The sequence below is a fragment of the Solanum lycopersicum genome, chromosome 8 (assembly GCF_036512215.1).
Source record: "Solanum lycopersicum chromosome 8, SLM_r2.1".
Classification (NCBI taxonomy): Eukaryota; Viridiplantae; Streptophyta; class Magnoliopsida; order Solanales; family Solanaceae; genus Solanum; species Solanum lycopersicum.
Window position 1 is genome coordinate 52,737,479 of NC_090807.1, and position 11,944 is coordinate 52,749,422.

At 33.2% G+C, this 11,944-nt stretch overlaps 1 long non-coding RNA gene across 1 annotated transcript in view; it reads right to left on the reverse strand.

The window, feature by feature from the left end:
* Positions 1 to 4,453, reverse strand: part of LOC104648827 (uncharacterized) — a 5,557-nt gene extending 1,104 nt beyond the window's left edge. The window contains exon 1 of the long non-coding RNA XR_011211150.1: positions 4,336 to 4,453. This is a non-coding gene — a long non-coding RNA (uncharacterized lncRNA). The remainder of the gene's footprint in view (positions 1 to 4,335) is intronic.
* Positions 4,454 to 11,944: the final 7,491 nt, after the last annotated feature.

The window sequence follows — 11,944 nt, forward strand, 5'->3', positions numbered from 1 at the left end:
GTTCAAGAACTAGGAGATATAGTTGGGACCCTCTTTATACACCATGCATTACAATCTCCAATGTCAAGAGTAATTTAGTTCTCCTACCTTCCCTATGTGGAAAGGGACACTCCTCAATCTAGGTCACTCGGTGCTAAGCTAGAGTCCCTGTTTGAAATATCTTTTAGCCTTTAATTATCAACAATAGCTTAGTTTAAGTTATAGGGTCTACCCCTTGTATAAAAATTATCATCAATAGCTCAATAAAAATTGTATGAGTGTAAGTCCTTTTGTCACTATTCATATAAGGGAGGTTAACACATTACATATCATTTCATAATAAGGCACATTCGTATACCTCACCACCCTTATAACCCTTTACATCTTAACAACCTCACAACCATAGTTAAGACATTTCAATTCAACATCATACCACCCTATCAATCCTAATACAAGGCATACTCCAATATGACATCATGACTTAACCACAATTAATCATAATTGAATGTAAAGATATACATTCTTAGTCTTACCAAGTCTTCCTCATAGTTTATCATCAAGGCCTTACCATAAGCCCTCAATTCAATCCAATTTAGATGTTCAACATCATAATTCAATATTCAATATGATAACAATACTAGAATAAACACTAAAGGACAATTCAATACTAGATCATGACCATAAATAAGATGCCTAGGTCAACTATCTTTCTAACCTAGATCATCTTCTCAAGACTAGCATGGAAGACTAAAATTCACTCCAAAATGTTAATAATTATTGTAAAGACATCACCTAATGGTTATTTAACCCATAAGCAAGACAATTGAATCAATCAAAACCCAATTCACATCAAGATCAAATCTAGGGTTAAGGGTTAAAGATCATATTCTTCAATTTAAATTAAACAATTAAAATTAATCATAATCAAGTTCAATTACACAGTAACCTATCCATTAAATCTAAAGAAACCATAACAAATCAGTTCACAATACTAATTTTGTAATTGGATGAAACCCACATGGAAACTCAACTTTTGAAATCTAATTTGAAGGAGTCATTTCAGGAAAGAGTCTCAAAGGTGAATTAGATCCCACACCTTAACGTTTGATGAAAACTTGTGGTGAATTCGTCCCTTTCAATCCCCAAACCCTTTCCTTGGTAGTCTTCAATGGTGATCTCAAGTACAGAGAGAAAAAAAAGAGAAGGAAGATAGTTTGTATTGAGAGTTGTAATTAGAATAATTTGGGTTGGGGCCTTTATATGGGAGTTAAATTAGTTTATTATTTTTCCCTTAATACCAAACTAACTACTAAACCATTTAATTAATTAAATGAGCTTAATTAAAAACGTGCAGGAAATTTAAGACCCTCACAGACGGAACCCCATTGACGGAACGTCTATGAGTCAACGGACTACCCCCCCTCCCCCGTCCTGCACTTCATAGGTAAGTTCAGAGACTTGTGAAGGTGAGTGGATTCCTCAAATTGGCTAAGTATGGAACAACGGTGGCACCAACGCCCCGTCAGTCAACACACGGATCGTAGCCTATCGCGTCGATGCACAATGCTAAGCCAGTGTTGCCTCAACCTACAGGGGTCCTCCTCAAGGGCCCTTGGTTGGTCCTTGGGGAGTCGTACCCAGACGTTTCGACCATGAAACAACTTAAGAACTTATTATCTATCCTTTCAACACTTGTCATAAATTTCCAACTCCTAAAAGCTAGTCAAATAGTCTAAGGCACACTAGTACCCATTTGAACCAACTTACAGACGTCATGGACGTTCTTGGACGTTTTGGTTCTTAAACTTCCTAAGTAACCTATATTCATTATAATAGGTATTAAAAAAGTGCTTAGACCCCATGACACCTATGTTCTCTAAGACTCATCTTGGATTTTCAAAGTGTTACACGTATGTTGTATAAACTACTTTTAAAATTATATTATAATCAAACATTGAGCAACAATACAAATTTAACATAATACATAGATAATTAAGTAATTGTACAACTAATCATTATGTTAAATTTGTGAACATTCACAATCAAAGGAATCAAAAGTACACATTCCAATTAACTGTAGGTTTAGTTACTGAGCAAGATATTACAATTATCAAAATGAGAATTTTATAATAATTGATGGACCAAATTAAGCCTTTTATAAAATAAAACCGTGAACATTATTTTCACCTTCCACCTTTGCTTAAAATTTTAAATTCCTGCTCTAATTTTGAACAACATACACTCTCTTCATCATATGAAATATATATTCTGAAGAATGCTTACATAGGTGAAAAAATTAGTCCATGAAAGTTTAATTTACCCAATCTTAACGTGTTTTGCTAGGCATATTTCATGGGGGGAAATTGGGCAAGAATCAAGGTATAACATCATTAAAATTCAATTGATATAAACTAAATATTTAGCTCAAAATAATTTATAAATTAACTTATTATACGTATATAGGCAACAATAGCATACCAGTGTAAATCAACGAAAGTGGGGCCTGAGAGATAACGTGTGCACATATCATAGAACTATCACAGAGGTACAAAAGTTGTTTCTGATAGACCCCTGTCTCAAGAAAAATATAGACCAATACATTATAAAGAAAGAAATACAAAATGGAGAAATTCTTGTCAATTCTGTAGATAACCTATCAAATCATCCTAAACAATATCCATAATAAGACAACACAATAATAGAAGCGTAAAATTTCATAATTAATAACCAAACTAATAGTGAGACTATTAGTGTAGAAGAATAAGTGAGACAACTCAACAATATACTAATCTCTTAACCTTATTTTTTGTCCTTTATAAACTCGTATCAAAGGCCTCAACTTTATTACACATATAACACTCAAAATTGCAATGCCCTTTGAGTGCTCCAACTTCCCCAGTACAATGACCTTGTTCCTCTATTTGATCAAGAGTTTGTGGAAGTAAGATTGAACCTCCATATGATGAGTGTCTACTCAATAAAGACATCTAAAACTAGACACTTATTGTCACATTCGTATCGTAAGGTAAGGCCTAGATCCAAAACATACAAACCTTGAACTCACCGAAAATTGTTTATTTTACTAAGTAATTTCACAATCAGTGCAGATTGAACTGCAAGGAGTTGATACAACTACAGTAAACCCATAAAACTACCAAGTATGATCCTCACTTTTGACCTAATCATCCTTGTGATTTTTTGTTCCTGGTTGTTTCTTTTGTTAGCTAAGACATCAAAAATGTTGTTCTATAGTGACTGCTCCTTTTTGTGCTTCTAATTTGTGATTAGAACATACTAAGATGCCTACTTATTCCTATTCCTCACACCTCCCAAGTACTACAACTTTTACTCATTGACATACTATGCCTTAGATCCTACCCATCTAGTCTTCTAGATAAAATCTATCCTTCTCTTCTTGAGGATCCTCAATAACTATGGAATTCCTCATCAAAGACCATATTCTTAGCCTGTACATGATCAATTTAGATGTATTACTTTGTATCTTAACTTTACAAATAACGAGAAAACACTATAGTAAAAAATAAAATTGGTTAGAGTTGGAAAATTCGGTTGTGGTCTATATTAAGCCCAACACAAATAATTTATTAATTGGCTTATTGGTATAAATTATTTTGACTAGCCTGGACTTAGTACAATCCATCAATTTAATATCGCAACATTTCCTTCATTTATAAAATAATATAGAAAACAAAAATCATTATTTCTTAGTTTCAACACCAAATTTCTCCAACTTTAAATTCTAAAAAATCCTTAGCAAGTTATGGAACTTGCTTGCGAGTTTATGTACTTTGAATAATTTAACATTATCATTTAGTTTACTAAGCAACAAGTCAATCAACTTAGAGGCCGGATGATAAAAATAACTATAATGAAAAGAAGCTTCTTTAGTGAATATATTAGTGAGTCAAAGAACATACATCCAAATATATTGATCTATTCAACGAAGCAAAAACAAATGACTGATTTAGGAAAATTTTATTGAAATTCAAAAGTTCAATCACGAATAATTGAATTGATTGTACAAGGAGGAAAAAATAAAAATGAAAGTGGAAGTAAATAACCTAATTAATAAGACGAAGAAATTGTCGTATTTACTAACACATTCTAACAACTTAACCCATTTTAGAGAAATAATTTAACAAGAGATTCACTAGCCATGTCATACATTGATCTTACCTTTATATTCACTTTTACTAGATTTTTGAAAAAATTAATTCATAAAATACAAATTTGTTGTTTTGTTGAATAATAATACTAACAACAACAACAACAACAACATACCTTTAATTAAATATAATTTATTTGATAGAAAAAGAAATAAATAATTAGAATTACCTTTATTTATGTCGTTTTGATTTGATACCAAATCCTGACCTGCTTAGATTCAAGCTCTGCTTTCCTAGCCAATTGATTTTGTTGATTTTCATTTGAAAGCGGACAGTTCTCGAAGAATCTTCATTGAAAATTCAGGAAAAAAACTTTTATTTATCATTTAAAAAAAATAAACCTAAAAATGAAAAAGTAAAAAAAACGTGACATAAAAAGCATGGTGGATTGGTAGTATTTCTTCATCATAAACCAGGGTCTCAAGTTTGAGCATTGGAACTAAATCCTCCTTGTTAAGAAACGTTTTACCCTAAAATGAGACTCAATTCCCCACTCGAATCTTGATTAGTTGAGCCTAGATCATGTACCAGATACTCCTCAAAGATTTAGGAGCAGTAAGTACTCCTTAATCCTTAACTAGAGGCCTCATTTTGAGTCCTGGTACAAGAGTTGTCAACTTCTGCAGGGAGTAGTTTATCACTCAAATTAAGGCTTTCTAATGTGACTATGAACTAACCTTCCTAAAGTGGGACTTTTGAATGCAAATCTATGTAGTGCAACTATAACGATTTTTCTTGAAGAGATTTGGATTAGTTGGGACCTTAAAAGAGTTATTTTAGATGCAAACCTATATCTATTAAGCCTCAAAGGGGGTACCGACATCATGAGAAAGAGTGTTTGCTTTTTTGGTGCAAAAATGAGAAAGAAATTGAAAGTAAATAAACTCATCTACTTGTCCTAACGTTATTAATGAATAATGAAGAACAAACCGATCATTGATAAAGTTGTATATAACTAGTACATTAGTCATCCAAATAAATTATTTCAAAACCATTTTAGAAACTCAATAAAAAAATTAAAAGTGAAATCAAAAGTGCATATCTTCTATTAAATTTGAATGGCCATATGGATAGCAAGAGAAAGAAGCAACACCAAAAAAAATTAAATATAAATTAATACACAAAAAACACATACAAAAAATAAATTATTCTATTTCTAATAATTTTGAATTTATCACTCATTCATTTTAAGAAAATAAGATCAAATGTTTAAACAAAAAAAATTAATTTTTTTAATATATATATGAAGGATAAAGTTCTTTTAAAAAAATTTATCGTACGCTTCAAGTCTTTGGATTTGTTAGATACTGTGTCTGCTATGCCTTTTTTATCCTTTAAGGGAATTCGATCATTCTTCATCAGGCTCTTCCCCAGAATTTGTCATTTCTTTTTGCTAATTTTTGTTTGATAAAACAAATTTATGGAAGAAACAAAAAAAATCAAGTGTTATTCTATTGGATTTTTTGTGTAGACACTCAATTTCTATAAGAATAGCTAAAAACAAACAAAGAGAAAAGAAATATATAGAGAATTTTTTACATACCTTTTGATTGATGAGTAAAGATAGAGAAAAAGAATATAAGTGTTCTATAGGAAAATACAAAAGTACCCCCTCAACCTATGCCCGAAATCTCAGAGACACACTTATACTATATATACTAAGGTCCTATTACCCCCTGAACTTATTTTATAAGTAATTTTATACCTCTTTTCGGCCTATGTGGAACTAGCTTGAAAAAAAAGTCAACTAGCGTTGGGCCCACAAGATAGTGCCATGTAGGTCAAAAAGGGGTAGAAAATTATTAATAAAATAAGTTCAGGGGGGTTAATAGGACCTTTGTATAGTATAAGTGTGTATCTGAGATTTCGTCATAGGTTGAGGGGATACTTGTGCATTATCTCGTATTCTACTTATATAGTAGAAAATAAGTTGATTATACATGTGAAGACACATAGAATTTTATATCACAAAAAATAAGGGAAAATTTTAAAGAATATAAAGTGTTAAGACAAGATAAGAATTGCGTTGTGTTCTGTTTTTCTCTCACAAAAGATTTGGTTTGAGATTAGTATTTATGTTTTGTTATTTATAAATGGGAAGAGAACAAATATAACCTGAACTAACATAAATGGTATGCAGATACCCTCTGTCATACTTTTGGACATTGGTGCTCGCCCTTCCGTTCAAAGCTAGAGCATATATACTCTTTATACTAAACCATATTTTTAATAATTAATATAATAAGTAATAAACTCGATTAAAAGAGGATAAATTTTACTGGACCTGAAAGTAATTAGGGTAAAAGAGCATGATACATCTATCAATTTGGCAATTTATAGTAAAAATATACCCGTCATTACAAAAGGGGCTCACAAATACTCATATAATTACACAAATGACTCAAATATACCATCTTTGTCTAATAGAAGTGAAAACTTTTTAATTTAAATTAATTTTTTTAAAAGATTTATATCAAAAAAATAAAATCTATGTAGGTACATTTTATATTTTTTCAAAATTAAGTTGTATATTTAATATTTCTCACACATTAGTTCTTTTTTTTTCCTTCTTCAATGGCATGATCCAAAATTGGACGTGATGACACTCATCTATTGCCACCAAAAATTGTCAGTCTCAAACCCAACAACACGAATAAAAGTGGAAAGTAGAACAAAAATCACATAAGAGCGGAAAACTTAGTCATTCTAATATAAATCAAAACTTGGTTGTCACGTTTAAAAGCCACTAATAGTAATAAACAATTGAAATATAAGTGCAAGTATCAATGTTTTTTACTATGGAATAGAGCAAAACATAAAATAAGAAACAAGAGGCCCATAGGAATGACAGACATCTACCTCTCAAGCTCCTTCAGAAGCCTTAAAAATAGAAGCAGAACAATCGCACAGACCGGAGCTCAAAACCTACCAGTGTAGAAGTTAGGGGTGAGTATTAAACAACACAATACTCAACAAGAAACCTATTAAACAACACAATACTCAGCAAAAAACTAGGCTAGAATACAATAATCATTTCATCCTAATTGAAGTGTCTAGACTACAAACTGCATTAAATCAGCTCAGTCTAACAATTTCACAATACACTGTTCATAAGGCTTGGCAATCACATGCCAACAGTCATAGTTCAATAACTAACATTTATTAAGTGTACCCAAGTTTTGTTAAAGTAATTTTATATTATATGTTTTAATTAGAACTTTTCATTGTTTACCTTCTTACTTTATTATGTTTGTGTATATCCAACCTTCTCGAGCCTTTACTCATAGCAACACCACTACAATAAAAATAATTTTTGTTGATAATAAATAAGCACATCAACAAAGAATGCTAAACTTGTTGAGACGACCTTGGTCGGAGTTAATCGAGCTCGCCAAATGGACGTGAATTGAAGAGCCGGTGGTCTTTTTGACTTTTTAAATTAATCCCTTTAAATTATTGCATTGTTCTTTTTCCTTTCGTTCATCCACATTTCTTTCTTAGTTTCATACTTTTTTTAAATAATTCAATCAAGTTTATCATAACTGCATCTCATTTCCATCATTCCTAGTCCCCCTATGTATCATCTTTATTGGTTCTTCGTCAACTCTTTGTTATTTTACATAACTTTATAAGTTTCTTGAATCGATGTTCTTAGAGTTCTAGCTATCGTTCATGATTGGGTTGTTGTAATTTCATGATTGCTTCAATCAACTCCCAGAAGCACAATCCGTTAATCAAAAGAGGAGTGAGATTCTTTTGCAAGGCCATCACTATCTTATTACTACCGCAGAGCCTGTTCCAACTTCTATTCTATCCCTGTGGGTTTTAGCCCCTAGTATTCTTAATCATATCAAAGTTGTGGGAATGCATACTATTCTTGAGGAGACACGATTGTTCATGGATGGTGTGTTAAATAAATATTCTGAGATTTGGCGAGACCTTATAAGGTTTCATAAATTTGTGTCGTTCACAAAGCCCTATCACCCGTATGTTCTCAATTAGGTGAGGGAATATTATGATGTATATACACAATTTTTACCAAGAGGTAAGAAGAAAAAGTTTTGGCTTGACCCTATTGAAGCTGTTCAAGTTTCAAGTGGGAAAGTGAAGTGTAGAAAAATTGATATTAATAATGCATTGGACTGCACTGTACGAATTTGTCACAAGTTCTCCAATAAGCTTGAAAAGACATTAGATGGGCTGAGGGGTTGGATTACCCCATTCTTGAGTGAGACTTCAACTCCTTAGATTAAGGAGGGAGTGATAATCAAAAAGAAGTGTATGCACATCACCATGCGATACTGGTTTAGGTTTTTATGTATCTCTTTGATGCCATCTCTGAACGAGTCTATTCTCCGCCATACAAAAGATGATCTGTTAGGGTTGATCATCGCTAAAGAGATTCTAAATATGGGTTCAATAATTGCGTTGGATAAAGACATGAGGGCTAAGAAATACATACCCATCACAGCGCCAAAAGACAGTTGTTTCTTTTATGGAGAAGAAGTGTATAGAGATCACCCCAACCTGCATGTGATATTCGTTGGATTGAAGTTGAGTACCTTTAAGATAAGGTCAAACAGAAGAAGACCACGTGGATAAATCCCTGGTTGTTTATGTAGAATCATTGGATGGTGAGTCTATACCTCTCACTTCTTTGTCTATGCCTCAGGTACTTCTATAATTGCTACTCTTTCTCACCCTCCTTTAATTTAAGAGGCTGTGTTTTGGATTGGTATTGTGTAACCTTGCATATCCTACAGCTGAGCGAGCCTCTCGTCTTAAGGCAAAGGTTCCCTCCATGATTTACCGGGCTATAGAGACTCCCTTGTACCCCTTAGGAAGAGATACGAGGGGCATAGGGAAAGATTACGGGTGTATGAGAAACATATTCATGTATTATATGCCTGGATAAAAGACTTGATACATGATGTGGATGAATAAAAATTCATTGATATTTCATATTATGGAGTGATTCTAGTATACCGGAGGGCGCACACATAGAAGTTCTTGTGATAAATACCTAGAGCCTCGAGTTACTGATAATTCAGAGACCTTGGAGGTTGAGCAGGAGAGCATAGGTTCTGAGGAGGAAACGATACTTATAGCCCGACAGTTAATCAAAATGCGGAGTTGTAGTACCTTGAGAAGGTGATTCTGCAAATTTCTAATGAGGTTTCCCTCTGTGACACTTCTATAATTGGCTTTAGTGGGTCCAAGCCACTAAAGAGCATATTACACCTACCTGTGCGATGAGCAGGGCATTGATGCCCTAAATGAGGCTGCACCAGTTGGCCACACCTCTTTACTTCCCTAGATGTCAAGGCAACCCTCTTAATCTCTCTATGATTTTCTACTTAATTTTGTGGCTTAGAGGACAGTGTCTATTTTTTTGTGGACTAGAGGGAGTTTTATTTGATTGGGTTGTAATTTTGATAAATACTCTTATTTTTCATACCTCTTGGATTATAATTATAACTTGATGGTAGTTAACTTCTTATTTTCTTTGATAGTATAGTTTCTTTTGTTTTGGTTTATTTGTTTTGATTCTCATTCTTTTCTAAATTTTGAATATCGATTGGCACAACTGTGTTATCTCGAAAAGTACTCATGTGGATATGTATATTGGTGGATAACTTGAGTTGTGCAATTCTTGCATGATGTTTGGGCATCTTGTGTTGAATAGTTATATATGTATTCATGTAATTTTGTAATGTTCCTTGCATTCCAGCTAGGGTTGTAGTGTCACGATCCAAGTTAGGAACGTGACCGTCGCTAAGGGGGATAATCCCAAAGCAAGCCTTACCACAACTCTACAGATTAACAAGCACTGTTTCCTTTGTATTTAGGCCTATCCTGAATTTTCTTGTCTCAAAAATTCACAACACAACTAATTGAAACTATAAACCACAACATGATATCCATCAATGATCTAATTGTCACACAATTAAACCAATTAATCTATAATTATAGAAAAAGTTCCAAACTAGTCACTTTACTACATTTTGAAGGACTAATCTTTACTCAAATCAAAGGAATGACAAATGGAGTGACTCTATGAATTTTTAAAAGAAACTAAATAAACATAGCAAATCAATAGTTCTCTTTCCTCACGAAGCAATTCGGGGCTGAATAGATGCTACCAATTTACACGCTAGTTAATAAAATCCTCTTCAATACCACCTGAGCTCTTCGTAAAAACAATCAGTGAGTAGTGAAACGCTAGCTCAGTGAGTACTAATACTTAACCACAACCATTTTTAACGAGGAACAAGTCATAAAACATGCTAGGCCTATCAGTAATAATACATGTGTTCTACCTTCCCACTATCAAAGGTTTTATCAGTAATGAGTAACTACAAGCTACACTAGGCCTAACGAACCCGCAGTTAATAGGAGATTCATCAAGGTCTTCTCCATTTATATTTTTCATGTAGTCAGTAGATGCATTTCAATTGAAGTTTCTGACGTTAAAAGTTTCGCGTTATTTACCAAAGGAAATACAGAAGCTAATTTATGGCATTTGCGGAATGGTCACTTCAATGTAAGGGGTTATAATTATTAGGTCGTGGAAATATGGTTCGTGGTTTGCCTAGAATTTATTCTCTTGAATTTTGTGAAGGATGTGTGTATGGAAAACAAAATAGAAATTCATTTCTTGTAGATATGTTTTGGAGAGCATCTGTTGTCTTGAATTGGTGCATGATGATATGTGTGGTCCTATGATTGTTGAGTCCTTAGGTGCTACTTTTTGCTTTTTACGGATGATATAGTCGAATGAGTTGGGTATATTTCTGGAAATTCAAGTCAGAAATATTTGAAAATTTCAAGAAATGTAAGTCTTTTGTTGAGAGACAAAGTGTTCGTAGAATTAAGACTCTTAGAATAGATAGAGGTGGTGAATTTATATCAAATGAATTCAACACCTATTGCGAGGAAAATGGTTCTCATAGAGAGCTCGCAACACCATATACGCCGGAGCATAATGGTGTTGCCGAACCCAAGAACTGGACGGTCGTTGAAATGGTTAGAAGCATGATTCAAGATAGAGGTGTACCAAAATATTTATGGGCTGAAGTTGTTGCTACTGCTGTCTACATGCTGAAAATTTCATCCACCAAGGCTGTTCTTAATCAAATAACATATGAAACATGGAGAGGTAACAAGCCCAAGGTAAGCCACTAACGTGTCTTTGGATGCATTGCTTATTCTTTAATATATTCTAAGCTAAATATAAGCTTGATGGAAAAATCAATGAAATGTATCTTTGTTGGATATAGCACACAATCCAAAACTTATAATTTATATAATCCACTAAGTGGGAAATTGTGATCATTAGAAATGTTATGTTTAATGAAGATTCTAGCGGGAACTTTGATTATGAGAATGTTAGTTCAAATATTAAATTGTCGCCTACTGAAGGAGCTTTTCAACAAGAATCTGCAGCAGTTTCAGCAAGAACCTGTAGCAGTTTCTGTTCCAGGGAACACATCCAGATCTTCCCCAACAAGTAGCAGTTGTGATACTCATCAATCCAGAACCTCTTCTCCAACAAGTGATCATAGCTTAACCCACCAAGGAAGTGGCATCAGTTCTTGTTCAAGTGATTCTTCCAGTGAGACTCCACCAGAGAAATTCAGATCGTTAAGGGAGATTTACGAAAAAATGTATTTTGCTTTGTATGTTATTGAACCTAGTTGCTTCAAGAAAGCTGTAGAAAGTCAAGCATGGAAAAATGCAATGTTAAAAGAGATGCAAGCAATATAGCAGAATCAAAG